The 27,847-nt window shown below is 41.6% G+C and overlaps 1 protein-coding gene across 4 annotated transcripts in view; it reads right to left on the bottom strand.

Moving 5' to 3' along the window:
• The window catches only part of CDH7 (cadherin 7), a 121,102-nt gene that overhangs the window by 81,085 nt on the left and 12,170 nt on the right, over positions 1-27,847 (bottom strand). The gene's annotated exons all lie outside the window — the stretch shown is intronic.

Here is a 27,847-nt window from a genome sequence, read left to right as displayed (position 1 = left end):
GCAGGTAAACTTCCTGGGGACGGACTTCCTCCGCATGTGACCAGAGGTGGGTGTGGCCTCACCTGTGCAGGTAAATGTAAAAGCACAGGGCAGGCAGCCATCTCTCTCTCTCTCTGCCATCTTCCTTCGATGAGGAAACATCTAAGGATGCTCTCTTGGCTCTCAGCCAAGAGAGGACTAAGGGACTATCTTCCATAAGATAGATTCTGAGTGTATTTTACCTTTTTAAGTCTGTGTGCCTTCTGGGATCATATTGTGAACAGAACGTGAGTAAACTCTTTTATACTTTTATGAAGACTGTGTTGTGTCTTGTATTTTAAGAGGGAACAAAGGGGAAATTACCAGAGTAATTATTATAGAGGTTCTAGCGAACCTGTGCAAGCGTTACCGTTGCGAACTAAAAGGGGAATGTCATAAACTCTGCTGATATTTTGGGAACTTGTTAGCACAAGTTGGATAAGGATATAATTAGTCAATATATCCTCTCCTGCACCCCAGAACATTCCCACAAAGGGTTATGGGCCCAGTATTGCATATTTCTGCGTATTTTTGAAGGATTGCGTTGGATTGTGATTTTGAGTTGAGTAGTATTTTTCTGAGTTAACTTCCTGGTAAGCACATGGTCCTTTGTTCCATTGTGCAGTGGGGATTAAGCAACCCCCCCCCCTTCCCTCAGAGTTCACAGTGACCCAAGGCAGTGAAGAATTGTTTTGTATTTTGAGATTTTTGAGATTTTAATTTTAAAATTTTGAGAAATTTTGAAATTTTGAAGAATTTTCAAATTTTGGATTTTAAGATGGCTAGAGCAGCTTTTGATAGTGATGCAAAGCTAGGAATGCCTGTGCTGAATGAATACAATTTTATGCACTGGAAGCAGCGCTTGATAGCATGTTTAGATTATAAGCACATTTTGGAAGCTTTACAGCCTCAGCCTACAGGATCGTCTGAGGAGGATTTAGCCAAGATAAGTGCTTGGAAACGCATGAACAGCGAAGCTAGACACATAATTTTGAGTGGACTTCGTGATGAGCAGCTATCATTAATAAATAGCACAGATGATGCGTCTCAGATCTTAAGAGATATTGAGCGTGTGTATGGAGAATCTAGCATAAACTGCTTCAGAAACTTGGTGTGTAAATTAACCAGATTGAGGATGAATTCAAAAGAGGAATTCACAGAGCACATCAACAAGTTTACTGAGATTATTCAAAGAATTGATCTGACTCCCAAAGCTTTTGATGAAGATACAAAGATAGCATTTTTGTTATCATCGCTTGGACCACGCTTTAGCGCATTTGTAAGTTTGATGGACCATAGACAAGGTCTGACTTTTAAAGACTTGATTGGTTATTTAAAAGAAGAATGCAGAGATAGAGCTGAATCTCCAGTGAGGAATGCTAAAATCAAGGACAGCAGTTATGCATTTAGGCAATTTACAAAGTCCAAAGAGATGCCTAAGAAGGTGATTTGTTTCAATTGTAACAAAGAAGGACACATTGCAAAGAATTGCAGGGCTCCTAAAGCAAAGAAACCCCACCCCTTTCAGCCAAAAGGGGGAAAGAAGGGGAAATGTGAATGCACATGGCTACTGCAAGAAAGGAATTTAGCTGTCCAGAATCGTGAAAATAAACGTAATAAATGGATTTTAGATTCAGGTGCCAGTTCGCATTTTTCATATAAAAAGGACTATTTTAATGAGATTAATGAGATAAATGATGAAGAAGGATCTGAAATTGAGATTGCAGATGGCAACATTGTTAAAGCAAAAGGTGCAGGTTCCATGAGTCTGAAATGCAATATAAACAATGAATGCATTGAGAACACAATCTCTAGAGTTTTGTACGTACCAGAGCTGAGCTGCAATTTAATCAGCGTGTCCACATTGGACAAGAAAGGTTTCCAGATCACATTTGGAAATGGAGAATGTAAAGTGACTAGAAATGGCAAAGTGTTTGCTCAAGCAAAGCTAATAAATGGTGTATATGAGCTTGATCTTTCAGAGAACCAGTCCGCAAAAGTGGCACATTCCAGCCAGAAGGATGAGGCAGATCTGGACCTATGGCACAGAAGGCTTGGACACAGAGATACCAACGTCATTCTGGATCTACAGAAAAGAGATATTGTAAGAGGTTTGCAGGTAAAGCAGAGCAACAAAGCTCCAGCAAAGTGTATAAGCTGTATTACTGAGAAGGCTGTAAAACCTTCATTTCCACGTTGTGCAGAACAAAGAAGCAACAAAGTGCTTGACATAGTGCACACTGACATATGTGGACCCATGAATGTTCCCTCACTGGGAAAGAATAGATATATTTTAATATTTCTGGATGACTTTTCAAGATTTTGTGTTGTATATTTCCTCAAAGAGAAGAGTGAAACAGTGGACAAGCTCCAGGAATACATTGCCATGGTCAAGAACAAATTCCAAAGAGCTCCAGCTGTGTTAATGAGTGACAATGGAGGTGAGTACTGCTCAAATGAAATGCAGGCTCTCCTGGCCAAGGAAGGAATTGCACACGTAACCACAATTCCTTACACACCACAGCAGAATGCCATAGCTGAGAGAAAATTTAGGTCCATTATGGATATGACAAGGTGCATGCTAAAGGATGCACGTTTGCCACAGAAGCTGTGGGCCGAAGGAGTATACACGTCGGTCTATTTGCAGAATAGACTGCCAACTAAAGGTGCAGAGCGCACACCATTTGAACTTTGGCATGGGAAAGCTCCCAATCTGTCGCACATACGTGTGTTTGGAAGTCCGTGTTACTTCCATGTGCCCAAGGAACACAGACACAAGCTTGACTCCAGGGCAAAAGCAGGTATCCTTGTGGGATACGCCTCTGGAGGCAAAGGATACAGAATTATGGACTTACAAACTGGTAAGACAAATGCATACCATGCGGTTTATGTTGATGAATATGGAAAAGTAGACACTAAGAACACTGTTGTGGATTCTTCAGATGAGTCAGAAAGGACTCAAGAGTTCGTATATTTTCCTTTTGAGACCCCACAAAGTACTAATCTGCCTTCGAGAGTTACAGCGCCCCCTACAGGCGACGCACCGGAAGACGCAGAGGACCAGAACCTTGGCAGCACCAGAGACGAAGATGAGGACTCAGATGGGGACATGCCTGCGTTGGAGGAGGATGAGGAAGCTGATGCGGTCGCAGAACCAGAGGTCAGGCGCTCATCCAGAACCAACAAAGGTGTCCCACCATTACGGTTGTCCTACTTTGCAGGGTCGGCGTTTCCACAGGAACCTTCCACTTGGGAAGAGATACAGGAGATGCCAGCTGCAGAAGCCAGTCTCTGGAGGAAGGCCGCACAGGAGGAGATGGATGCACTGCATCAGAACAAGACCTGGACACTCACTGAGCTGCCTCCCGGTAAGAAGGCCATTGGCAGTAAATGGGTTTTCAAGGTTAAGAAGGGGTCAGAAGGAGAAGTGCAGCGCTACAAAGCTAGACTTGTAGCACAGGGATTTTCACAGCGTTTTGGTGAAGACTACGATGAAGTTTTTGCACCAACTGTGAGGTACAGCAGCGTAAGAATGCTTTTAAGCATTGCAGCCTCCAAGAAAATGAGAGTGAAACACATAGACATTGCTACCGCTTTTCTACATGGGCAGATTTCAGAAGAAATTTACATGAAACAGCCCAAGGGTTTTGTGAAACCACATGAGGCACATTTAGTGTGCAAACTCCAGAAAGGACTTTATGGACTTAAGCAGGCTGCTAGAGCCTGGAACCAGAAGTTGCATAAAATGCTGACGCAACTTGGGTACAAGCAAGGTGACGCTGACAAATGCTTGTACAGTAAGTCAAATAATGGACAATTCTCATACATCTTAGCTTTTGTTGATGACCTGATTATTGCCACAGCAAGTGAGAAAGACTATACACAGATAGTAAAACACCTCAGCAAAGAGGTGGAGGTCAAGGAACTAGGAGATGTCCAGTACTATCTCGGGATCCAGGTGGAAAGAGAAGAGGACAGCTCATTTCTTCTCAGCCAAAGACAGAAGATCCACGAGCTAATTGAGCACATGCAGATGCAAGACGCACATCCAGTTGCTACACCGATGGCTACTGACTTCCTGAAGAATCAGCAGGATTCAAAGCAGTTGCCAGACAACAATGACTACAGGTCGGCGATTGGTAAACTTTTGTATTTAGTTACCACATGTAGACCTGACTTAGCTAATGCTGTGGGGATTCTTAGCAGAAAGGTGAATTCTCCCACTGAGCATGATTGGGCAGGTGTAAAGAGGGTAGTGCGATATTTGAAGGGTACCATGAATTGTAAATTAAGGTTACCAGCCGTCAGAGACCCTAAGTTGGTTGGGTATACTGATGCGGATTGGGCTGGGGATAATGCTGATTATAAATCAACAAGTGGTCATGTTTTTATGTTTGGTGATGGACCTGTTTCATGGGGCAGTTATAAACAGAGCTGTGTAGCATTATCTTCCACAGAATCAGAATACGTTGCAGCAACAGAAGCCTGCAGAGAGATCGCCTGGCTTGATCAACTCATAAAGGACTTTGGGTTGGTGAGAAAAGGGCCTGTCAGCTTGCTAGAGGACAATCAAAGTTGCCTGAAGCTGACACAGAGTGAGAAGTTCCTGGCCAGAACAAAACACATTGGGGTTAAATACCACTACATACGCCAGATGATCCAGGATGGACTAGTGGAACTATCCTACTGCAGCACCCAAGAGATGACTGCTGACATCCTGACGAAACCCCTACCAAGAGAGAGTTTCCAGAATCTACGTGTCAAGCTGGGACTCTGGGTGGTTGAATAAAGTTGTTTATGTTTTGTGTATGTTGTATTGCCTGAGAAGGGGTATGTGGGATGTAAACATAGAAGCAGTCAATGACAACATTCCTAGAGTGTACATGTTAGGACATGGGGAGGGATGTCTGTCTAGCAAGCAGGTAAACTTCCTGGGGACGGACTTCCTCTGCATGTGACCAGAGGTGGGTGTGGCCTCACCTGTGCAGGTAAATGTAAAAGCACAGGGCAGGCAGCCATCTCTCTCTCTCTCTGCCATCTTCCTTCGATGAGGAAACATCTAAGGATGCTCTCTTGGCTCTCAGCCAAGAGAGGACTAAGGGACTATCTTCCATAAGATAGATTCTGAGTGTATTTTACCTTTTTAAGTCTGTGTGCCTTCTGGGATCATATTGTGAACAGAACGTGAGTAAACTCTTTTATACTTTTATGAAGACTGTGTTGTGTCTTGTATTTTAAGAGGGAACAAAGGGGAAATTACCAGAGTAATTATTATAGAGGTTCTAGCGAACCTGTGCAAGCGTTACCGTTGCGAACTAAAAGGGGAATGTCATAAACTCTGCTGATATTTTGGGAACTTGTTAGCACAAGTTGGATAAGGATATAATTAGTCAATATATCCTCTCCTGCACCCCAGAACATTCCCACATAAACTACTCAATATAAACCAAAAATAAATGTTGAAACAAACCAGTTACTCCCAAAAGGAGATCCAAAGAGGCAGCAGAGATGCAGAAGCTATGACCATCCAAATGCTATGGACCTCCAACTCCCATCAGCCCTAGCTGATTTGAAGCCCAGTAACATCTGGATAGCTGCAGGACTCCCATCCCTGAGATAATATGTCTAACTGTGCCACCTTCAACAGAGGAGGGTTGGCCAAGAACAACTTGTGAAGCAGAAAGCAAGAATTGGTGATTTGAAAAGATGCTGGGATGAATGAGAGAGAGGAAAACTACTGGATAATAGGTAGATTTAGAAAAAAAGTCAGTGGGAGAAAAACATTCAAACCATATAGACACCATAAGGAGCTTAGCTTGTTAAGGTTCAGCAACTGGCACCCCCAGGGCAAATTTTGGCACCTGATGACACTAACTTCACACCTCGTAATAGGGTGGCGAGATTCAAAAGAAGACAGTCCTCCTGCACCTTTAACAGTTGTGTAGAAGTGGGAATTTCAGTAAGTCTAGTATGTGTCAGGCAAAGTTTCCCCTTCTACAGGAACCCTTTCATCTTCAGTATCTGCTCCTGCAACCCCCTACTACTCCTGCAAGTACAGTGTGTGAGGAAAGCGCTGGTGGTAGGATTTGCCAGCAACAGATGCTCTTACTTGTAAGTAAGCAAAGGATCCTTACTAAGCGTAAAGACTCAGCAGCAGGAAAACAGTGCTTCAAGTCCCAAAGCTCTTACAAAGTACAAAGTTGGCTGGCATGGGTCTAATCTAGGAAGCATGTCCAAGGTAAATGGGTTTGGAGACAGTTACAAGAAGTTCAGGACAGCACAAGAGAAGTTGTTGCAACAAGTATTCCATACCTACCCATCTAGGTGCTGCACCTACCCATGAGAGTCTTGATTTCTGCATAAGCAGCTAGGGTGCAAGCTGTGTCTAGGTGCCTGCTTCTGTTCCCTTCTCCTGAGGGAGTGCCTGATCCTGGGAGAGAACACCAGGCCCACTGCCCCCAGCCACTCCTAAATCATATTCTGCCAACCCAAGCTGAGGTTCTACACCAGTGTTTCCCAAACTTGGGTCTCTAGCTGTTTTCAGAATACAGCTCCCATCATCCCTAGCTAGCAGGACCAATGGTCAGGGATGATGGGAACTGTAGTCCAAAAACAGCTGGAGACTCAAGTTTGGGAAGCCCTGTTCTACACCCTCCCTCTCCCCCCACCCCAGAAGGAGAGGGAGCTGGAAGTCCTCTCTCCACACTAGAGGCCAGATGAGATGAAGGAAGTGCTTCCCTCTGTTCAATCCTTCCTTTCCCAACCCTAGTCATCCTCTGGAGGAATCCAGAGTCTGCAATCCAGGGTTTGAGCCTGATGGAAGGACACAAGTCATGGCAGCCCTGTCTGGTCCTTTTTCTGTATTTCATAAAGTAGGCCTTAAATAAAACAAGTTGATGACCAGGATGTCTTCATCCCTAGGGAGCTAAAACAAAAGGCTGGACAGACTGCAGTCTAGAATGCTGTGTCTTATAGCGCTATCCTATACCTTTTCTCTTGGATGTAAGCCCCACTTACAATGTGTTCAGGAAGGCTAACTCCCATATAAGCATGTTTAGGGTTGCAGTCTTAACTGCTTCCATTGCTCTGCAAAAGTTGGACTAAGGTGATGACAACCACATAAACATTGGGGTGACAGGAAACCAGCCACTTCCCACCACTTCTGACATTGGAGCTCCAGTATCAGTTGGGCCAGGACTTTCGAGGAGTCAGTGATGTCAGAGAGGTAGGCCCAACTTAATGTCAGAGCTGTGTCTCTTGACATCTTAGGGTGATCCAATCTGTCCTTTGGCCCTGGGACATCTTCAACGGGACCTTGGACTTCCACCCAAAACGACTTATTAGTCTGTCCAACTTCATGAATTTTATCAACTATGCAGTTGAGCAAGATAACTTATTAATAAGAAGGAAATCATTAATAAATTATTTTTCTCTGAATATAGCTGATAATTAACTACCTTTCCATTATGTGTAATAAAGATGCATAATTCTACTGTGGCAGATCTCATCACATCATCTATTTTAAGTCTTATAGTTACTGTCAAGAAACAGATTTTCCACCAAAATCTCATTGCTCTTTTTTTAGAAGAGGGGATGGTTCTCAATTTTTTCCTTAAATATGACCAGACTCTGAAATTAACTTCTCTAATTATATAATTCTAATGAATTCTGTGAATTAGGGAAATTATTAATATAGTTCCAAAAATTAACTTCCATGAATTATGTTGCTTCCAGCACTTGCATATTTATTTTATACCAAACCATTTTGTTCTGATTGGTAGAAAAGAAAAATCTGGACATAAAATGACAGCGTAAACATAATTACTATGGGGGGACAACATATCGATCAAAATTCATTGGGTATAATGCAGAGAATGTGATGGCTGCCTAAATTTGAACAGGAAAGTCTCACTAAACTCAATGAATGTCACTACTGAATAAACATGCTTAGCAACAAGCTGTAGGTTTTATTAAAATTTAGGAGAGTTCTGCCATTAAATTCAGTGGTTTGGGATTGCATCTTTATAACACACTCTTATGTGTTACTCAAAAGTAAGTTCCATTGAATTCAATGAGGCTTATACCAAGGTAAGTGAGTTTAGGATTGCTGCCTCAGTCAAATTCACATCAATGAGACCTGCTTGTAATTTGGTTTAATACATGTTTACTCAGAAGTAAATCCCACAAAGTTCAATCAACTTATTCCTAAGTATGTGTGTGTAAAGAACAGCCTTAACTAAACACTTAAGGCTGTAATCATATGTACAATGTGCATGAAAGTAAGCTCCACTGAATTTATGGCCACTAGGAGCATCAGTAGAGGCCTATGTCATGGGACAGAGCCATGGGGCCAACCTTGCATTGCCACAGCCTACCTACTGGCAGAAGTATCAGCTTGCCTCTGCTGCTGCCGCTGTTACTCCTGAACTCGCCACTGCCCTGCCCCAGCTAGGCAGGCTGCAGTGATGCTAGTGCTGGGATGTTCCATGGCTCCACCACTATGATTTATGGGACTTACATCTAAATAAAATCTGCAGAGGATAGGGTTGACTTGTGTCTTTCTTGGCTTTGTGTCACAGACCAGTGGGACTTAGGAAAGACTAGCTCAGTGATGGATCAGGTGTTATTCATACAGGTCCCAGGTTCATCCAATCTCTGGCATCGCCAGGTGGGGTTGGCGAAGACCACCCCACAAAACTGTGCAGAGCTGCTATCATTCAGTGTACACTGAGTGTTAGATGGACTAGTTAGACGGACTTTTTATATGCCAGATTTATTTGCCTGTTCCCTTGCAATCAGCGACCTCAGATACATAATAGACAAAAGTTCAGGATTGGTGAATGTTTGAAGGCTGTCAAAGAACAATTCAGAGCTTTACCTTCTTCCATTTCAGATCCTTTCTACTTCTGTGATTGGGTCATACTTTTGCATTTGTGTGTGTGTGTAGGAGTGTTTTAAGCACTCCATAGACCCTTTTTAAATTAATAGATTATAGCCTACTCCCCTCCTAACCCCCTTTGCCTTAGCAGCAAATTCATTGCTTGCTCTACTGGGAGTGAGGTTATTCACATCTATGTCATACAAGACACACATTTAATAAAAGCATCTCTTCTCAGAAATTGTGCTTAAACACACACTTGACTCACAATTCAGTGTGCTGAATGGGTCCTTAAGAAGATGCTCAAATGGATGGGAGGCTGAGAGTGCATTCAAGGCTCTGAGTATTGTAATGAGCAAGAGTGTGGAGAAAAGTGGAGGAGGAATGTGAAGGTTAATTGCTAATTAATAATAACAACAACAACAACAACAACAACTATTCTATTACAGCTCTCGTTCCCAACCTGTGGCACTGGTACTTTTGTGGATACTTAAGCACTTACCATGGGCGTGTTGGATGTGAGAAAAACCATGTAGCTTAAAATGCCCAGGTCTACGTATTTGTGGGATGGAAAGCCTTTGCAAAGTTTTTATGGAGCAGATGCAAATTTTTGTATGTACCGGCCAAATAATAAAATCAAAATACTGAACAAAAGAACTCAGGACTCCTTATAAACCAGGCACATTTGCACATCTCTACTTATTTTGCAAAATCAATTTGTCATCTGTTAGCCACGATGAATGACATGGAGCTGTACATGTCACTCATTCATGTTCTTCCACTTCATCACCCAGAAGACCTTTCCCTCCACCTCTAAGACATGTGGAGACCTTTTCTTTTGGGGTGGGGTGCATGATGCTGAATCCAGCAATACCAGGTTCTGCAAAAGTTTCATGACAAGCTTATAGAATGCACACCATCCTGGCTCTGTGTGCATCTCCTCTCTTGTTTTGATTTCGACCAGCCCCTCCATATTGAATGGGATGAGAGTCCCATTACAGAAAACCACTGTAAAAAAGCAGCCATCGTAAAACATCTGACAAACCTTTTATCAGTTCAGTGTGTGGCAACAGCTGACTGCTATAATCAGGCAACAGAGAACTTCAAGAGTAAGCCTTATTCAACCATCTTTCTTAAATTTTCCCTGTACATTAGACTTATTTACTAATTTTATCATATTAATTTACCACTTTTCTTCCATTATTGAAGTCAGGGCAAACCTTGCTCAACTACAACAAAGTAGAAGTCGAGTATGTCTTCAGATCAGTTTCTAAGCCCTTGCCCTTCATTAGGATTCTTTATATTATTTTTAAATTTTCTATGCCAACTATTTCCCTAACAGGAGATAACAAAAAGTAATAAAAACAGAATAAAAGACATAATCCTTTAAAACCCCAATACGCATTTAAATTAATACATTATCCTTGTCCAACATGTTTAACAAATCACAGAAGCTCAAAAATAATTGAACTGAGCCAGCAAAGATTACACAATTTCTGTGACTTTTTTAAAGCCAGATATTCACCAATTTCCTGAGGCAATACAGCAATGGGGCTTAACAGAACTTGCTCAGCAAGGCATTCCAAAAATAGGTGCCACAACTGAAAAGGTCCTAACCCCAGTAGACATCAGTCTCGTGTCCCAAGTTTGACGGCAGCAGATGATGAGTGGAGCACAAATGATATGTGGTTCCAAAGGTACCCAGCTTAACACCCACAGTTTAAATTTATCCCTGATAGTAATTTTCAGCCAGTGCAAATCATGTAGAAGCAACATGATAAAATCCAATTACCTAGCTCCTATCAGAATTCAGGGTGCAGCATAATTAAAGTCCCCAAGCACTTTTCAAGGGAAGTTCCATGTAGAGCTTGTTACAGTAGTCTAATTTTGGAGGACACTCAAGCAGTAATGGCCATAGGAAGGTCTGGCTTTGTCAGGGAAGCTCAAAACTTGGACCCTTAGCTACTAAAATAAAATAAAATAAAATAAAAATTATTATTTATACCCCGCCCATCTGGCTGGATTTCCCCAGCCACTCTGGGCAGCTCCCAACAGAATATTAAAGGTAAAGGTACCCCTGCCCGTACGGGCCAGTCTTGCCAGACTCTAGGGTTGTGCTCTCATCTCACTCTACAGGCCGGGAGCCAGCGCTGTCCGCAGACACTTCCGGGTCACGTGGCCAGCGTGACAAGCTGCATCTGGCGAGCCAGCGCAGCACACGGAACGCCGTTTACCTTCCCGCTGGTAAGCGGTCCCTATTTATCTACTTGCACCCGGTGGTGCTTTCGAACTGCTAGGTTGGCAGGCGCTGGGACCGAACGGCGGGAGCGCACCCCGCCGCGGGGATTCGAACCGCCGACCATGCGATCGGCAAGTCCTAGGCGCTGAAGTTTTACCCACAGCGCCACCCGCGTCCCACTAACAGTATATTAAAAACACAATAAAACATCAAACATTGAAAACTTTCCTAAACAGGGCTGCCTTCAGATGTCTTCTAAAAGTCAGATAGTTGTTTATTTCCTTGGCATCTGATGGAAGGGCATTCCACAGGGTGGGTGCCACTACTGAGAAGGCCCTCTGCGTGGTTCCCTGTAGCTTCACTTCTCGCAGCGAGGGAACCACCAAAAGGCCCTCGGTGCTGGACCTTAGTGTCTGGGCTGAGCAATGGAGGTGGAGATGCTCCTTAGGTATACTGAGCTGAGGCCGTTTAGGGCTTTAAAGGCCAGCACCAACACTTTGAATTGTGCCCGGAAATGTACTGGGAACCAATGTAAGTCTTTCAGGACCGGTGTTATATGGTCTCAGTGGCCACTCCCAGTCACCAGTCTAGCTGCCGCATTGGCACCTGCACAACCAACAGGAGGACCAGTTGAATACCCCCAAACTAAACTCCTGCTCTTTCACTGAGACTGCAAGCCTTCCCAGAACTGGCTGTAAATCCAGTCCCGAGTCATATTGCCCACCTGCCAAAAGGAGTTCTGTTTTGCCTGGATTAAGTTAGTGGAACTATAACACATGGCGCCTGCATACTAGATGCCAACTGTAACAATATGCCAATGCCTGCTGTTATAGCACTCTGTATGCCTCTTCTGGATCCCAACCCACAGTATACATTAATTCCAATGTGTGCTGTAACTCTCACCTGGTTTAGTTCATTTAAAATCAAGTCCTTCCAAGTAAAAAGGTTTTGTATAATTTGTACAATTTTCTTATTACTTTGTTACTAGGCCTTCCAGGTACCATGAGCATGAGCAAGACTAAATGTTCAACTCTTGAAGAGGAAGGTGGGGAGGTTGTGGCTAAGCCCCTGACCTTCCACATGAAATTATGGGCTGGGTGGGTGGGGGGAGAAACACTGTAGAATTTTAAGTGGAGAACCCAGGAAAATAAGAATCAGCAAATGCCTTGACTTCAGTGTAAACCACACACCGATACACATTTTGAAACATTTCTCTGCTGCATTTTTAAAATCCTATTATTCCGCTGAATATGCATAGCACTAAATAAACATAATCTCCTCACACTCCCACACACGTAAGTGAAATTTATTCGCTTAACAAAGCACCTTGTGGCGTTTAAACTGCAAATGAAGACATTAATGGATTAGAATCGAGACAGCGGTGCATTAGCTCTTCTCTCCTAGATCAGTAAAAATGGCATGAATGTGAATCTTGCTATGCCCTACTCTTGGCGTTTCTTGTAAGTTAGCCACGACTGTTAATTGCTGGTGTTAAAGTGGATTTATGTTCCATTAACGACCCAATGGTGAGAAATTACAGAAATGACTTGTGCTGTTATATTTTGGTCCTGTGGGTTTGCTGAATCTTCATTAAGATTCAAATTGTGCAGTCTGAGCAAATCCTGAAACAGCTCAGTGTCTGCCGGAACATTTGTAGCCTTATATAGTCTATGCGCCACCAAGAAGCTAAGATTTGCACACAGCCTTCCTTATTAGCCACTATAACACAAGCTCAACTTACTTGATGGAAGATACATCATTTTCGCACACAAAGGCTTCCAATCATTGATTAAAATTAGAGCTCTGCTCTCTATTCCCCCCCACCCCCGCTGTCTTCCCCTCCAAATGAAATGAACTCTGGTTAAGCACGGTGAGCTCCACCTACACCCAGAGGCCGACTCTTTCATCTAATTGAAGGATTGTGATCATGATGACAGTAAGCGAACCAGCTATTTACATTAGTTATTCCATTAACTGCAAACTGAATCAGACTCTCCCCTTTCTCTCCTACCTATACCAAATCTGTCTTCATTAAAATGACTCCTGCTAATGTGCCTGCCATACTTTTGGACAGTGTACATCATCAGCCATCTCCTAAAGGGAGCTGTCATTATAGCTTCTAAAGCAATTTTTAAAATTAAAAAAACACACAATCTTTCTTCAACCTGAATTTCCCTCAAAGCTTCTGCTATTTGTATAGATTAGAGCCAAAGCTAGCATCACTTACACCCAGTGCTGATGACTGATCATTCTGAAGTTTCACTTGACACAGCATGTAAACATTTCCCCTAGATTGTCTAAGCACTCTCCAATCCTAATTGATCCAATTTGCATGTCTCATCCTGGCAGAACTATCTATCGCTTCTACCCATGTGGGCAATGTGATCGTAATGTAATCATTATAAGCACAAAGCATATGGTAGGTTTGCAGGTCTTCCGTCACCCCCTTTCATGTACCCATGTTAAAGCTTTCTATCTCATGACATCTCATCTCTCTCCATTTCTAAAGCACCACCATCTCACTGATTGGCCTTCTGTTACTAATTGTAGCTCACTTTAAATGTGCATCATTTTTATGCAGAAAGCTTCCTAACTTTGGTATTTCACTTTCTTTAGAACAGCTGCTTTAATTTTGCAACCTGCTCATCCAATTTATCTCTAAAGGGCAGTGTGCTGTCTATTGCTGCATTTTGGTCCAGTGGGGGGTGGACGATCAATGGGCTTTGCCAGGACGACTATTGCCCCATTAGCCCCATCCACAATCTTCTGTTTAAGCACTTGAATTTAAGTCAGCATGCAGTCCAATCCTAGCCACAGTTACTTGGAAGTAAGTTCCGCCAAGATAAACAGAGCTTACTTTCAGGTCAGTATGCAGAGGATTTCATCCTAATTAAGTCTTGCTGGCGTTAAGAGAACTAAATGCCCTAAATAAAAGCACTTGGGCATAAATGAGTATTCTGAACTAAAGTTTCTCCACTCTACTGTAGTTAACCAAGTATGAATAGCCACAGTCAGCCTTTCTCTACCAGCAATAGTTCACATTTGGCGCACCAGTCTTAGTAGTGAAAATAGCTTTGCACAATGGAAGCCAGTTCACCTTCAACTGATAATACTGACTCTACTAATATTCCAAGCTGTGTTGTGCATGAAGAGAACTGCCCCATTCAGAACAGGTTGAATTCAATATCTGTTCTTATATGAAGCACCACCAACAGCATCTCCATCTTGATGCGGGTGAGCTTCTTTAGCCCTCATCCAGTCCATTACTGAACCCCAACAGATTACCACACCATTTTATTGGGGGGGGGGTTATTTATAGATCAGGTGCTCTGCATTAAATTGATTGCAGTACCTTGCACTAGTACACGTTTCTGACGACACAGATATGGTTATGTTTATTACTGCAATTCATTTACACATCTTGTTCCACCATGTCAACACAACTCCTGGATAATGCTTTGTACAGCCAAAAGCAATGCACTGGTACAGCATTTCCCATGTTTTATAAGTGCAGTAGCCTGACTTGAATGTTCTCCACGTGCAAGAGATCTTGTATCCATCAACTTTTGCTCTGCAAAAACTGGAAACATAAGCATAGTCTCCATTTTAAATTAAAAAGTGTGTGAAACTTCAAGTTTGCTTTTTGTGGGGATTGGCATTTCCACTTAGTTGATCTAGTAAAATAAATTATCTCCTCTTCTCTTAATTTGTATTCACACCAAAGGCATGTAGCTTATAAGTACAGATTTTATGGTGCAGCTCTTTGTGACAGCCTCCCCAATTCCAGCCAGTCTTGTAAAATAGTTATTTGTTTTCAATCATCATGTATCATAACCAGCAACAAAAATTCGGTAAGCAGAATTATTACACCTACTGCTCTGGAGTTACGAGGAAAGAGAAAAAAGGGTGGCAGTGCAAGGGTATGGTTTCTTAAACCTTTCCTTTTACCACCCTTGGAGAAAAAGGGATGGTGAGGACCATTCAAGGTCCAACTTGCAAGAACCCCACTTGGTTGTAAGGGGAGGGGTGAAAGCACAGCAATAGAGTATAGGCTTACATACAAAAGGTTCAGGTTCATTATCTGTCATATTCAATTAAAATTTTCAGATTCCAAGTGATGGAAAATATTATGAGACCCTAGAAAGCTGCTGCCAGCCAGAGTAACTGGGCTCCCAGAACCTTCTCAAGGCTTGGAACAAAATCAAATTCATTCTTTATCAATTTGTTCTCAGGTTGTAGTATTGCAATCTCGGTGCCTCTTAATTCCGTGGGTCGCAACTGTAGCTGAGCACAGAGTCCCACTGCAATCAGTGGGCCACAGGAGGATGTGGCGCAAGAGAAAAAGGAAGATAGATACTACCTGCTTTAAGGCCTTAACAGCTACTGACCCAAGATGGCTAACATAAGCAAATACTATCGTTAAACACAAGTGATTTAACTTGACTGTAAATAAGCTGTATAAGTCATAATTAGTGTATACGGTAGTGGCATTAATGTGTCATTTAAAAAGTTCATAAAAGGCTAACAAACCTCACTGGACACATTTTATCCTCACCTCTGAAACAACTTCTGATAACTCTTTAAATGCAAAGGGGGCTGAAGATTAAGTTTAGCTTATGACACCTTTCTTTGCTGTTGTGGGGATAAAATGCAACATGAACTGTGGACTACTTTGAAAAGTGGTATAAAAATTCTAGTAATCTCAAAAAATATATATGCAAATATCTGAATTATCCTACAGTGGTACCTCTGGTTAAAAACTTAATTCATTCCGGAGGTCTGTTCTTAACCTGAAACTGTTCTTAACCTGAGGTACCACTTTAGCTAATGGGGCCTCCCGCTGTCACCGTGCCACCGCCATACGATTTCTGTTCTCATCCTGAAACAAAGTTCTTAACCTGAGGTACTATTTCTGGGTTAGCAGAGTCTGTAACCTGAAGCGTCTGTAACCTGAAGCGTCTGTAACCCAAGGTACGACTGTATTTGTACTTTTTTGTTTTCCAGAGAAGTTGAAGTTAATATAAACTCCACTATAGATTATGAACATTTTAAACGATTCTCAGGTTTACTCCCTGTGAGTGGAAGCAATGTCACTCAGTGTCATGCATAACAGGCGGGTTTCATCCCCATCACAATGTTGGCCCTATGTAAATCTATTTTTCCCAATAAAAGTCAGCTAAAATAGTGTATACAAGGGCACATATTATAACGAGGGCTAGATTTCCCCCTTATGATCTGTGAGCCATGCTGCAGTTAATTTAGATAGATATATCCCATAGATCTCAAAAGGTACAGAATTGTGTTCAAAATTCTCCAAAGAGACTGGCGTTCCAAGGTTTATGTTTTCAAGTGACTATGCAATGAGAAACCACAATATTTTTTTAACTTGTTCTTCTGCTTGATGGCTCTCCATAAATTCAAAGCAAATATATTCTGTCATACTGAAGAACACCTTGCAGGTGACAGAACACAAAAAAATTTTAACGCTGCTCTTCATCCTTTTTTTTTTTAATTACAAACTTTATACTTCTCATCTTAATGATCCAGCTGTGATACTTACCCCAACCTCCTTCTGTTAATCATTGTATAATTTTCCAGAGACATGAATCGCATTCTGAAGCCCATTAGCGCTTCTTGCCATGACATATGGCTGTATTTTGATATCCCATTTGGTTAAAAAAAAAAAGATTTAGGAAAATGCACATAAAAGCTATGGTCAGAGGCCAATCCAACTAGTTAAGTTGTACTGCATCCTATTGAAATCCTCTGAATCGGAAGCATTAATAGTTAATGAAGGACAGCAGCATGCTCTTTAGTTAAGATCACTTTCCACTTTTTCTACTGTTTTCTTACTAGTCAGGTTCAATTGTGATATAGGAGTTAACCACAATTAACTTTTGCCCCACATTTTCTAGGCACAGATCCATGGTTTAAAGCATCGTGTTCCAAGGGCTTTTTTTTGCCCCAGCACTTTCCCTATGAAATCCCTTCTTTAACATTAAATTGGAAAATATGGCAAACTGGGTTTTCTGTGGATTGACATTTGCTCCAGTTTGCAGCAGTAAAGTGTAGATTATCATTGGGAAAGTGCCAGTGGGAAAAAGTGCTCAGACATAGCGCTTTAAAGTGCGGACCTGTGCCTGGAATTCAGAAAGTCTGGCGGAGCCCGCAATATTATCTGGTTAAGATATGCGTATTAGAAGATGGTGGTGTTTCCCAGTGAAATTTTCAGCAGTTCTGTTGGTAAGCTTGATGTGCGCACACAAACACACACACTATCTTCATGTATTTATGTGAATAACTATTTTAGTACTGAGCCCATTCACCAGAGACCTATACTGGTAATACACAGAAGCAGTAAACGTACTAATCTAACACTCTTATCCAAAATACATAAACTAAGCCCTACTGAAGTCAGTCAGACTTTGTGTAGGATGAGAATAGAATAATAACCTACTCACTCCACACTGTATTTCATTAATGTCTAATTACTATTAAGTGTATCCTAAGCATCCCTACATTTAAGCATACATAACTCATTTTAAATGTACAAATTGCTTATAGCCATTAGCACTCATTTCCTTACAGTTCAGTAAGGTCAGTACTGCAATGGCATTAATTCAGATTGCCATGCTACAGAAGCCGTCTAAAAAGTGATCTGTGTATTCAGAAAACAATCATGTGTACAGACAAATCAATTTGTTTTTTTAAATAACAGTGTAGCATTTTTCACTGCCAAATGATACTTCTTTTAAAACCGAAGAACAGCTTGGATCTTTGGCAGTGGGAAAACAAGAAACAAAGCACTTATTGTGCACAAAAGCTTTCTCCAATGTGAGCATACCAGTTTTTGGATTACAAACCAAGCCCTGTGGCTGTGAAAATGCCACTTGTACAAAGCCAACTAAACCCTCAACTCAAGTAATGCATTATGGGTCCAACAAAATCATATCACAGTAGGCCCACTAAAATCAATGAACCTAAGTTCATGATGTCCATTGATTTCAAGTGGTCTACTCTAAACATGACTTAGGTGGATTCAACTTTCTGTCTATATTGCAAAGGCTTCATCACAATGTCTATCCAAAAAGGTGCACCAATTCATTCAAAGGAAAAAAATAATATATAAAACATAGTATGGAATCAGAGAGAATGTCATTCCATTAAAGTATGGTATACATTTGTAAAACTACCAAACATACCAGATATATATGAAAATGCTTCGTATAATATAATAACACTGAAGCTATCCTCATACATCATATGCTATAGACTATCAATATAATTACCTCTCGGGGGGGGGGGGGTGTATGAGTCTTTTTCTTCACATGACACACATTTTTATAATTGCACTTTAATTACAAGTTGCAGATGTGTGAACTCACTTGAAGCATCCTTAGACTGATACTACAACAAAAAGCATATTAATTTCTATCATTCCCTCTAATAACAGACTCGGGTGGTTGAGTGTCAATCAGTTTGGAAGGAAAATGGAGCGATCCAAAAATAATGCATAGTTCTTGCATAGTCAGGGGACTCCCTAGGTATATATGTGTTTTTAGAAGAAGAAAAATGCTTAAATCCCCCAAACCCTGTCTAGTAAAGACTGGTCAGCTACTTGGATATGTGTGAAAAGCTGAGGTGTCAGTAAGAGTGGAGGAAGAATGTGAGTGTTTAGCAGGGTGCTTAGAGGAAACTAGTCTACTCAAGCTCCTAAGAGCTTATGCTAAAGTATTCATGAGGAGGGAGGACTAGGTTTGGGGGTGCATATCATGCAGTCAAAAAAGTCTTCCTTAACTATACAGAGATGGAGGAAGGCAAGGAAAAGGTAGACATTTTCCATCCTGAATTTCCAGAATCTGCCCCTCCCAGCCACACTATATAGCTATGAAACACAGAAATATTATAACTGACAGCTAGAACCAAACTTGAGCCATCTAGCACTATGTATCTCAGCAGGGGAAAGTGGGAGGAAAGAGAGAAAAGGATTGCTTTCCCACTCCTGAAACTCCCCTCTTCATCTGAAGCCTGAACTGGTTCCTGTCCCAGGCTGGATGAAGCTCAGAGCAAAAGCACTTCTCTAAGGAGGTGAGGATGAACTGAACCATTTTGTCATAGGTTTCATTTGTTCTCGCAAACATGTAATGAATTCCCCAAGCGTGACAATAACCCTCTTCAGGCTTTCCGGCATCTGTGTACACTAACACGCCAGCGGCATGTGAAGGAATCAGCATGCTAGCACCACTTTGGAGGGCAGCTGTGTGAAGTCATGGCGCAGACCCCTGCAAAATGAACAGAAGCAAACTCCCTGCTTCAGACTGTTGCTGTCACTTATTGGAGGGCAATGGGGAAAAGGAGAGGCAAGCATGCTCATACACACAAACCCACACTTTAGTGTACAGCACACTGATGCTGGAACACAAAGAGTGGGTGCAAGTCCTCTACAGATTCAAAGGATCCCAAATTCATCCTTCTTCCCTTGCCAGGAAAACTGACACTTCATCCAATCTCAAAATGAGCTCAAGTTGACTCCATACCAACAATCTGTGGTGTTTCCTAGGAACGCGTTTTCGTTTTGTTTTTAAGGCTGTGGTGCTGATAGTATTAACAATCACATGAATCATGTACCACCTTATCTTCATACATGGACAGCTAGAGATGGTCACAACCAATTCAGTTGCAGAAGGAAGCATCTTGCGTGAAGTGGCCATGATGAGGTTGCAATAGGATTTTGTCCTGGCAGCTTCCCACTCCCAGCTAAACAGCAGATTGACAGAACTGTAGCTTTATTAAAGTGGCACTGAGTGGCTGCTCAGAATACTTTCTACTGAACCAGTCATGGAATTTTTAGAAATCAGATCCTCCTAACTGAGGGTCCACATTGCGCCCGCGCCCAAGGCACCCTGTCCCCAATCCATGGAGGGGGTGGGGGATGAGTTTGAGCCACATGGTGGCCCCATGATCACGCCACAGCCTATTGGCCAATCAGAGAGTTGTGGTGTAATTGGGGGGGGGCTTTAAAAGGCAGCGGCATGTCGCTAGGGCTTTACCTGGCTTCACGCCACCAAATGCCCGCTCACCCGCCCTAGTGTTTCAGGTGTCTGCTTTGGCCTTGCTCTGGACTTCGGTTGTTCATCTGTTTTGCAACAGGGGCCAGGTAGGAATTGTTTTCCATTTGGCAGACTGGCACTGGCCATTTGGTTTTTGATTACCTCTTAGCAATCGTCACAACTTTGTAAGGTGGGGCGGTTAGGCACTGGCTTAGTGAGTTGTGGGGGAGGGGAGATGCAATCACCTGTCCCTCCAGGTAAAAGAGTATTCCGGTAAAGGAATCCATGGGTCTGGATTTCGTCCAAAGTCTGCTTGGGGACTAGGGCCATGCCAGTACCCGGCAGGAACCCCTGGGTGAGCTTCAGTTGGTCGCCATTGACGCAGCTCTCTCTTTTGGTGGTTTACCCTTCTAGACTTCCTGCAAGGTGGGCAGGGGTCAGATATAGTTATTGCCAATGCCTAAGCAATACCAGAGGGACGCGGGTGATGCTGTGGTCTAAAACACAGACCCTAGGGATGCCGATCAGAAGGTCAGCGGTTCGAATCCCCACGATGGGGTGAGCTCCCGTTGCTAGGTCCCTGCTCCTAGCAGTTTTAAAGCACATCAAAGTGCAAGTAAATAAACAGGTACCACTCCAGCGAGAAGGTAAACAGCATTTCCGTGCACTGCTCTGGTTCGCCAGAAGCGGCTTTGTCATGCTGGCCACATGACCCGGAAGCTGTACGCCGGCTCCCTCGGCCAGTAAAGTGAGATGAGCGCCACAACCCCAGAGTCGTCCGCGACTGGACCTAATGGTCAGGGGAACCTTTACCTTTTTAAGCCAATACCACTCACATTTCTGTAATCAATAAAGTTTTGGGCTAAATTTTGCCCACTAATGTTTAAACTAAAATTTTGTGTCAATGTGTTTTTATTATTCTTAGGGGTGTGCCAAGATCTTGGTATGCAACAAATTCCACCAGTATTGCTCTCAGAAGTAAATCAAATGTCTTTTCTATGGGTACACTGAGTAGTCCCTATCTCCAAACCCTAGAGATTGTATGAAATAAAGATTAAGCAACTGTTACATTAAGCAAGTAGTAGTGTCTGCTTTTTCCCACCTGGAAAAAAAGTTAAGCTTTCTAGGCAAAACAGGTGTTTTCTACGTGAGCAAAAATTATGAATACATTTAACTGAATGTTTATAGCAATAGCATCTGATTCTATGTAAAAGCGCACCCTGGGTCTTTAATATTATAATTAGAATGCAAGACAGGTGGGTTATTTGTACTGGTTTGCATTTTTTTATTTAAAAAAATGACTCCAATACAAGAAAACCCATAAATAATTGGGGTCAGAGTCTTAGTGCTTTCATTTATCATCCTTTTATCAGAGCAAACTAAATATTAATGGTAAAGAATCTTAACAGAAAGAGGTTTCATCCACAATGGAAAAGTTTGTGGGGGGGAAAGGGGTTTGTGGGGAGAGGGATGCAGACACCAAGTTGATTATATATAAAATGATATGAGTTTATTGAAGTGAATGCTAACAATCACCCAGAAAGAAGACATTTATTTCTTAATATCGGAGATGAAGACGTTGATGTAAGCCACTTCTCTTCCTTACTCAGTCACAGTTATGATTTTTCTTTTCTTTTATTGATTTGTTCATCTTGATATTTTGCAGTTGTATTTTTAAAAATTAATAACTATTTTTTAAAATAAAAAAAGAGGGAGAGAGATGCAAACTAGCAATTCGAGCTCTTTCATGCTTTTTTCTTGCTCAGTGGAATAAAACCCTCAGCTAAAATCTCCTATGAATCAGCAGAAAGTACACTGGATTTCCTATCAGAGAATGTTGTATCTCACTGCAGCAAAAGCAAAGTTGCTTTAGGGCTTTACCTCTCAGCTTCAACCCCACATAGGAAAAATGGAAAAATGAAAGTCCTCCAACACACAACTGATATGAAGGCCAAGCAAATCAATATCATTAGAGACACATTAGTACATTACTGCTTGATACACGAGTATAAAAAATGGTGAAAGTCAACTAAGCTTTGTAATTTTTCATCTAAATATGTTGTTGATTTATTAATTAATACATCTTTTTCTAGCAAAACAGAATGATGAAGCAGGTTATTGCTGTTCTGCTTAAGGTAAATCATTCTTTAAAATAAATATAATACAACTAAAGGTAACAGATTGTGAGCTTAAAAGAGTATGTAAAATTCACATGCACAGCTCGGTATGCACCAATCTGTCCATTTTTGTTCTCTCTGTTTCTAACTTTTCCTATCTTAAATTCTGTTCTCTATATTCCTGCAGCAACTTGCAAATTTTGTTGAAAAACTCGTGAAAAATTTTGTACATTGCTTTCACTAATGCATGCATTTTTGTACACACAATTTCAGCTTGAGAACTGCATCACAAAATTCATAAAAGCACAAATACAGAAAGATAGCTTGTTAGTTTTGAGAAGTGCAAATTAGATAGCTTCCCATTAAAATGCAAACAAAATTGAATTTCTTCCCCATCTCTATACAACACCTCACAAATCCTTTGAACTTCTGGTTCAAAACTATCCTTTAGACTTTTGGCACACTGTGTGCTCCCCTTCAATAATCCTTTGCATATCCACTTATTTTCTGCAAACAGTAGAGATACCCCACTCCTGTTCTCTCCTACATACAGTGGTACCTCGGTTTACAAACTTAATCTGTTCTGGAAGTCCGTTATTAAACCAAAAACCATTATTAAACCGAGGTGCGCTTTCCCTAATGAGGCCTCCCACCACTGGTGCCCTTCCACTGTTTTGATTCCATTCTTAGACTGATGTTCACAAGCCAGGACACTACTTCCAGTTTTGCAGAGTTCGTAAACTGAAGAGTTCGTAAACAGGGCTGTTCTTAAACCGAGGTACCACTGTACTTAGATACCTCCACCACCATTTCCAACTAGGATGTATTCCTTATTGATAAGTGAGATTTAGAATTCCCATCTTCACCACCAAGTGATCCCAGGGCAGAAGTGCATATCCTCAATTTTGAAAAACAGAAAAAAACCCAAAACCCATATCATATAACCACATTACTTTTAAAATGATTGTGACCCTTTATCAGAAGAAGAATAGGGGGAGTATGACCCAGTTATTTTTACTTGATCTCTCAGTGCCTTCATCAAGGTATCCTTTTGAACAGGCTTAGCAGGGTGAGTATTGGAAGCTTTGTTTTACAGTGGCTCCAATCCTACCTCTGGGGTCGGTTTCAGAATATAACATTGGATGATTGTCTTTTGGCTCCCTAGCTGAGGGATGCTACAGGGTACCATCTTCTCCCCAGTGCTGTTTAACACCCACATGAAACCATTGAGATCAGTTATTAGGAGATTTGTGTTGTCAATAATCTCCTCTACTTTTCTGCAACTGATACGATTCAGTTGAGACCATGCAAACATTGCACCAATGCCTAGACTCGGTGGTGAGCTGGATGATGACTTTGATTTCTGGCAATAGCAAGGAACTATGGGTGAATAGTTCCTGAATCCTGGATATTGGTCCACTGGATATTGGTTTTGTATGGGGTTGTACGCCTGCTGAAAGAGCAGGTTCATAATCTGGGGGTGCTTCAGCATCCATCTTTGTTGCTAGAGGCCCAGGTGACCTCAGTGGCTAGCAGTGCCTTTTTCAGCTCTGGTTGGTTCACCAGCTACAGTTCTTTTAGACAGAGATGACATGGCCACTGTACTCCATGCTATGGTAACTTGCAGTTTGGAATAATGCAATGTACTCTACATGAGGTTGCCTTTGAAGACAACTCAAAAACTTCAACTGTTCCAAAATGAATCAGCCAGATTTCCCCCGCCCCATGTCCCCTGGATATAACACCTGGTTTAAAACAGCTGCAACTGGTTGCCAGTTCATGCCACGTTAGTGCTCACAATAGTATTTAAGATCCTATGCAATACAGGCCCCAAATATCTGAACAACCAGAACCTCCTGTATTGATCCTCATGGGTGCTGAGATTGACAGCGGGGTTCCTCTGCCCTGAGGTTTAGGGGGTGGCAGCCCAAGAGAGGGCATTTTCTGTGGCAGCCCGTAAGTTGTGAGACTCCCACCCCACAGAGATGTGTCTTGCATCTTCATTATACAGCTTCCAGTAAAAGCTGAAGACGCACCTCTTTACCCTGGCTTTTGACACCTGAGGATGTATTAGGGACCCACTTTAATTTTGGTGATTGTAAGTTGTTTAAAACTGTTTTTACCATCATGTGTCAATGCTGTAAGCTGATCTGGGACCTTAGGGTGATGAGCCAGTAACTAATAATAATAATTATAATAGGCCTGGTGATTTAATTCTGATTTCACCCACTGATTTTTTTAGTTCTGACTTTCATTCACTACTGACAGCTGAAGTCCTTCTTCGTAAAGTATATCTTAATCTGGCTACATAAATGGTATTCTTTTAAAGAGGCATTTCTTCAAAACTTGGTGGAGTCAGAGGTGTTCTAACAATAACCACAATGGGTTCTTGTACAACACAACTCCTTCCTGGGTTCCTTGTACGATCTCATCAGAAACATCTTGTTAGGATGCACCTGTCAGTGATCTGCAAACCAGTAACAGAGATTCTGTGCATCTGGGGATGGGGAAAAGGGTTTCTTTTTTAAAGATGAATCCTTTCTTCTAGTTGCAGAGGTAGATTCGTAATAAGAAGACCAGGGAATAGTTGTTTGTTTTCATCTATAATCATCTCATTATAGGCAATTTTAATCACTTGCACTTAACAATGTTGCACTTAATAATGATCAGTCATTTTAAATGCTATTTTTATCAATTTCCCTTGATCAAATAAATAGAGACTTGCAGGTTTTTTTTTGGGGGGGGGGGAGTCTATACACATGCAGACACATGCTATCCAAACTTCATCTCTCCTATTTCTTCCCCACTGTCTTTTGTCAGTCTGTCACTAAAGGACTACAGAACAGAGATATGACAGCAAATCAGGGATAGTATATTCAATCACAATCAAAGTCTTTGGAAAAGGCACACCATAAGCCTTACAGAGAAAGTGATGGCCTAGAGCACAGTATATTGTCAGAGGCCTGGAAGCACTTTAGAGCTGTGAAAGGTATGGCAGGGGCAGCGGGGGAATAAGTATCTGAACTGCTGTCTTGATGAGAACTCTGCCAGGCGCTGGTTACCTTGGGAAGAAAAGATGCTTAAAACCAAAGTAAAGGGAAACAGTGCTTGCCACATGTGTTTCATGATGATGATGATGATGATGATTTATTTATACCCCACCCATCTGGCTGAGTTTCCCCATGCTTTGGATGGAACACTACATTTTGATCAGGAGGGAGAACTAACAAAATCCTAGGTATCTGGAACTACCCTATGTGCAAAGATAGGATTTCACAGTTGCTGTACTCCAAAAACCAGCTCGGGCAGCTGAAATTAGCATAAGCATCACCATTGTGCAGAGATTATTCTATGTCCTTCACCACTATTAAAACTTTGCTAAGCAAGGTGCTGAACATAAGAATGGCCTTTCTATTTGGACCAAGCCCAGCATTCTGGACTTATATTTACTTACAGATTATATAATGATAGAATTGTAGGGTTGAAAGGGACCACAAGGCTCCTCTAGCCCAACCTCCTGTGATGCCAGAATATTTTGCCCAACATTGGGCTCATACCCATGACAGACAGAGCTACCCAAGCATATGATAACTATATAATCCAGATCTGGAAGTGAATCTGATATTTGCAGCTTGGGCACATCATACCATTGTGAACTGACTTATTACCCTGCCACTTGATCTGAATATGGGAACTTTGGATTCAAAGGGAGGCAGGTAAGAAGGTAATCTGTCCATTTTAGGTTCCAAGTTTTACTTTAGAAATTCTGGTGGAAACTGGGAGCTATTGAAATGCCGAGCTCATTGCTTCAGGAGAATTCTTATCAGTATTCTGTCCAAAGCAAATAAATTAAAGAACATTAGGGTTGCATGGTTAAGCAGTCAAACAAAATATGGAAATTCCCATAATATGGTTGCATGCACATCTTTAGCTCTGCCTGCCTGTGTACATGGATTTCCATACAGACTTTAATTACAGTATTTCTCAAATAATATAACAGTGTGTGATATTTCTCCTTCAGCTTCAGACACACATGCACAGAATCCGAGAGTGCCATTCACTATTATTTGTATGCCAAACAATCCCCACTGAAAAACAAAAAAGCACAAAGTAATCCATTTTCACCCAGCATGCTCTATAATAACAACAAACATTTGCAGCTCGTCTGCTTCCAAGTCACCTACCCCTTCCTAAATATTGCCAATGTATGTGCAATCAGCCAAATGAGCTCAGCAATTAAATGCTTCATTCCCTACTCAAGCTAAAAGCTGGTTCATAATGCAGTATACCTGCCACAGTTCCACCTTTTTTTTAGCTACTGTGATTGCAGGAACAACTAAGGCTGCCAAGAAGTCATGTGTGTGCATTCATGGAGAGCTCAGCTCATGCATTATGTTTGCCTTCCCCAACATGGTGCTCCTTCAAATGCTGATGGACTCCAACCCCCACCTACACTAGCCAACATGGCCAATGGTCAAGGATGATGGGTTCAACATCTGGAGGGCTGAACATTGGAGAAAGCTTTCTTATGTTATGGTTTGGTATGGGAGAACTAAATGGATCCTCAGGTAATGTGTGAACTGTGGAAATGGAATAACTATCCCAGAAATAGCAAGAGGTTTGTGGACAACATCACAAATCCATGGGGGCGGGAAGAAAGTGGTGCTGTGCAAATGTGACATGAAGCAGTTAATTGGAAGCTACTGAAATACCAAGCTCATTTCCTCAGAAGAATTCTTACCAATATTCAGTTCAAAGCAAACAAATTAAATGATGTTATTCAATTGCACAGCATGGGGGAAAGACATGAGGATGCAACTCTGGTCTTTGCATCTATTACTTTATCCAGTGATGTTCCTTAAAGTGCTATCCAAAAAGGTCAATTCCATAAGAAAAGGCAAATGCTCGGAAATCTAATAGCTGTAAAACAGCCATTTAAACAATCTGTTATTCCCTAAATATAAGAACATAAGAAGAAGCCTGCCTATTTAGTCCAGTATCCTGGCTCTCTCAGGAGCTAACTAGATGCATCCGGGAAGCCCATAAGAAGGGTATGCCTCATTGTTCTTCCCTAACCACTAGTACTGCTTCTTATCCTGGAGGAATCATACAGCCATTGTGTCTAGTAACTCTATCCTCCATTAATATAAGTAACCTCCTGCTTTAGGGAATCTTAATTATCTAAACAGCCTCATTTCTGGAAATAAAGAAATCTTATTACAAAACTGAATCTATATATTATGTACTAAGAAATCTAACTTCTGATGTTTTTCCTCTCTGATTCTTTCATATTACATTGCTTAAGACTGGGATCCTTAATTCAACATTAATTCAGTGACACCTCTGTATATGATTGCACTGTACATCCCCCTTTAAAGTCATCTAAATTGGTGGTCATCACCACATCATCTGGAAGTGAATTCCACAGTTTAACTATGGTTCAATTCCTCCCAAGGGGAGGCTTCAGAAAGCTTAGAGGCAGATTAGTATAGAACCCCAGAGGCAACCAAGCAAATGTAATTTTATCTTCCAAGTCAAGCTTTGA

The sequence above is a fragment of the Podarcis tiliguerta genome (genome assembly GCF_965153285.1).
Source record: "Podarcis tiliguerta genome assembly, chromosome: 7".
In the NCBI taxonomy this organism is placed as follows: Eukaryota; Metazoa; Chordata; class Lepidosauria; order Squamata; family Lacertidae; genus Podarcis; species Podarcis tiliguerta.
The sequence above is the reverse complement of the archived record's forward strand: the minus strand, read 5'-3'. Positions and strand labels throughout refer to the sequence as shown.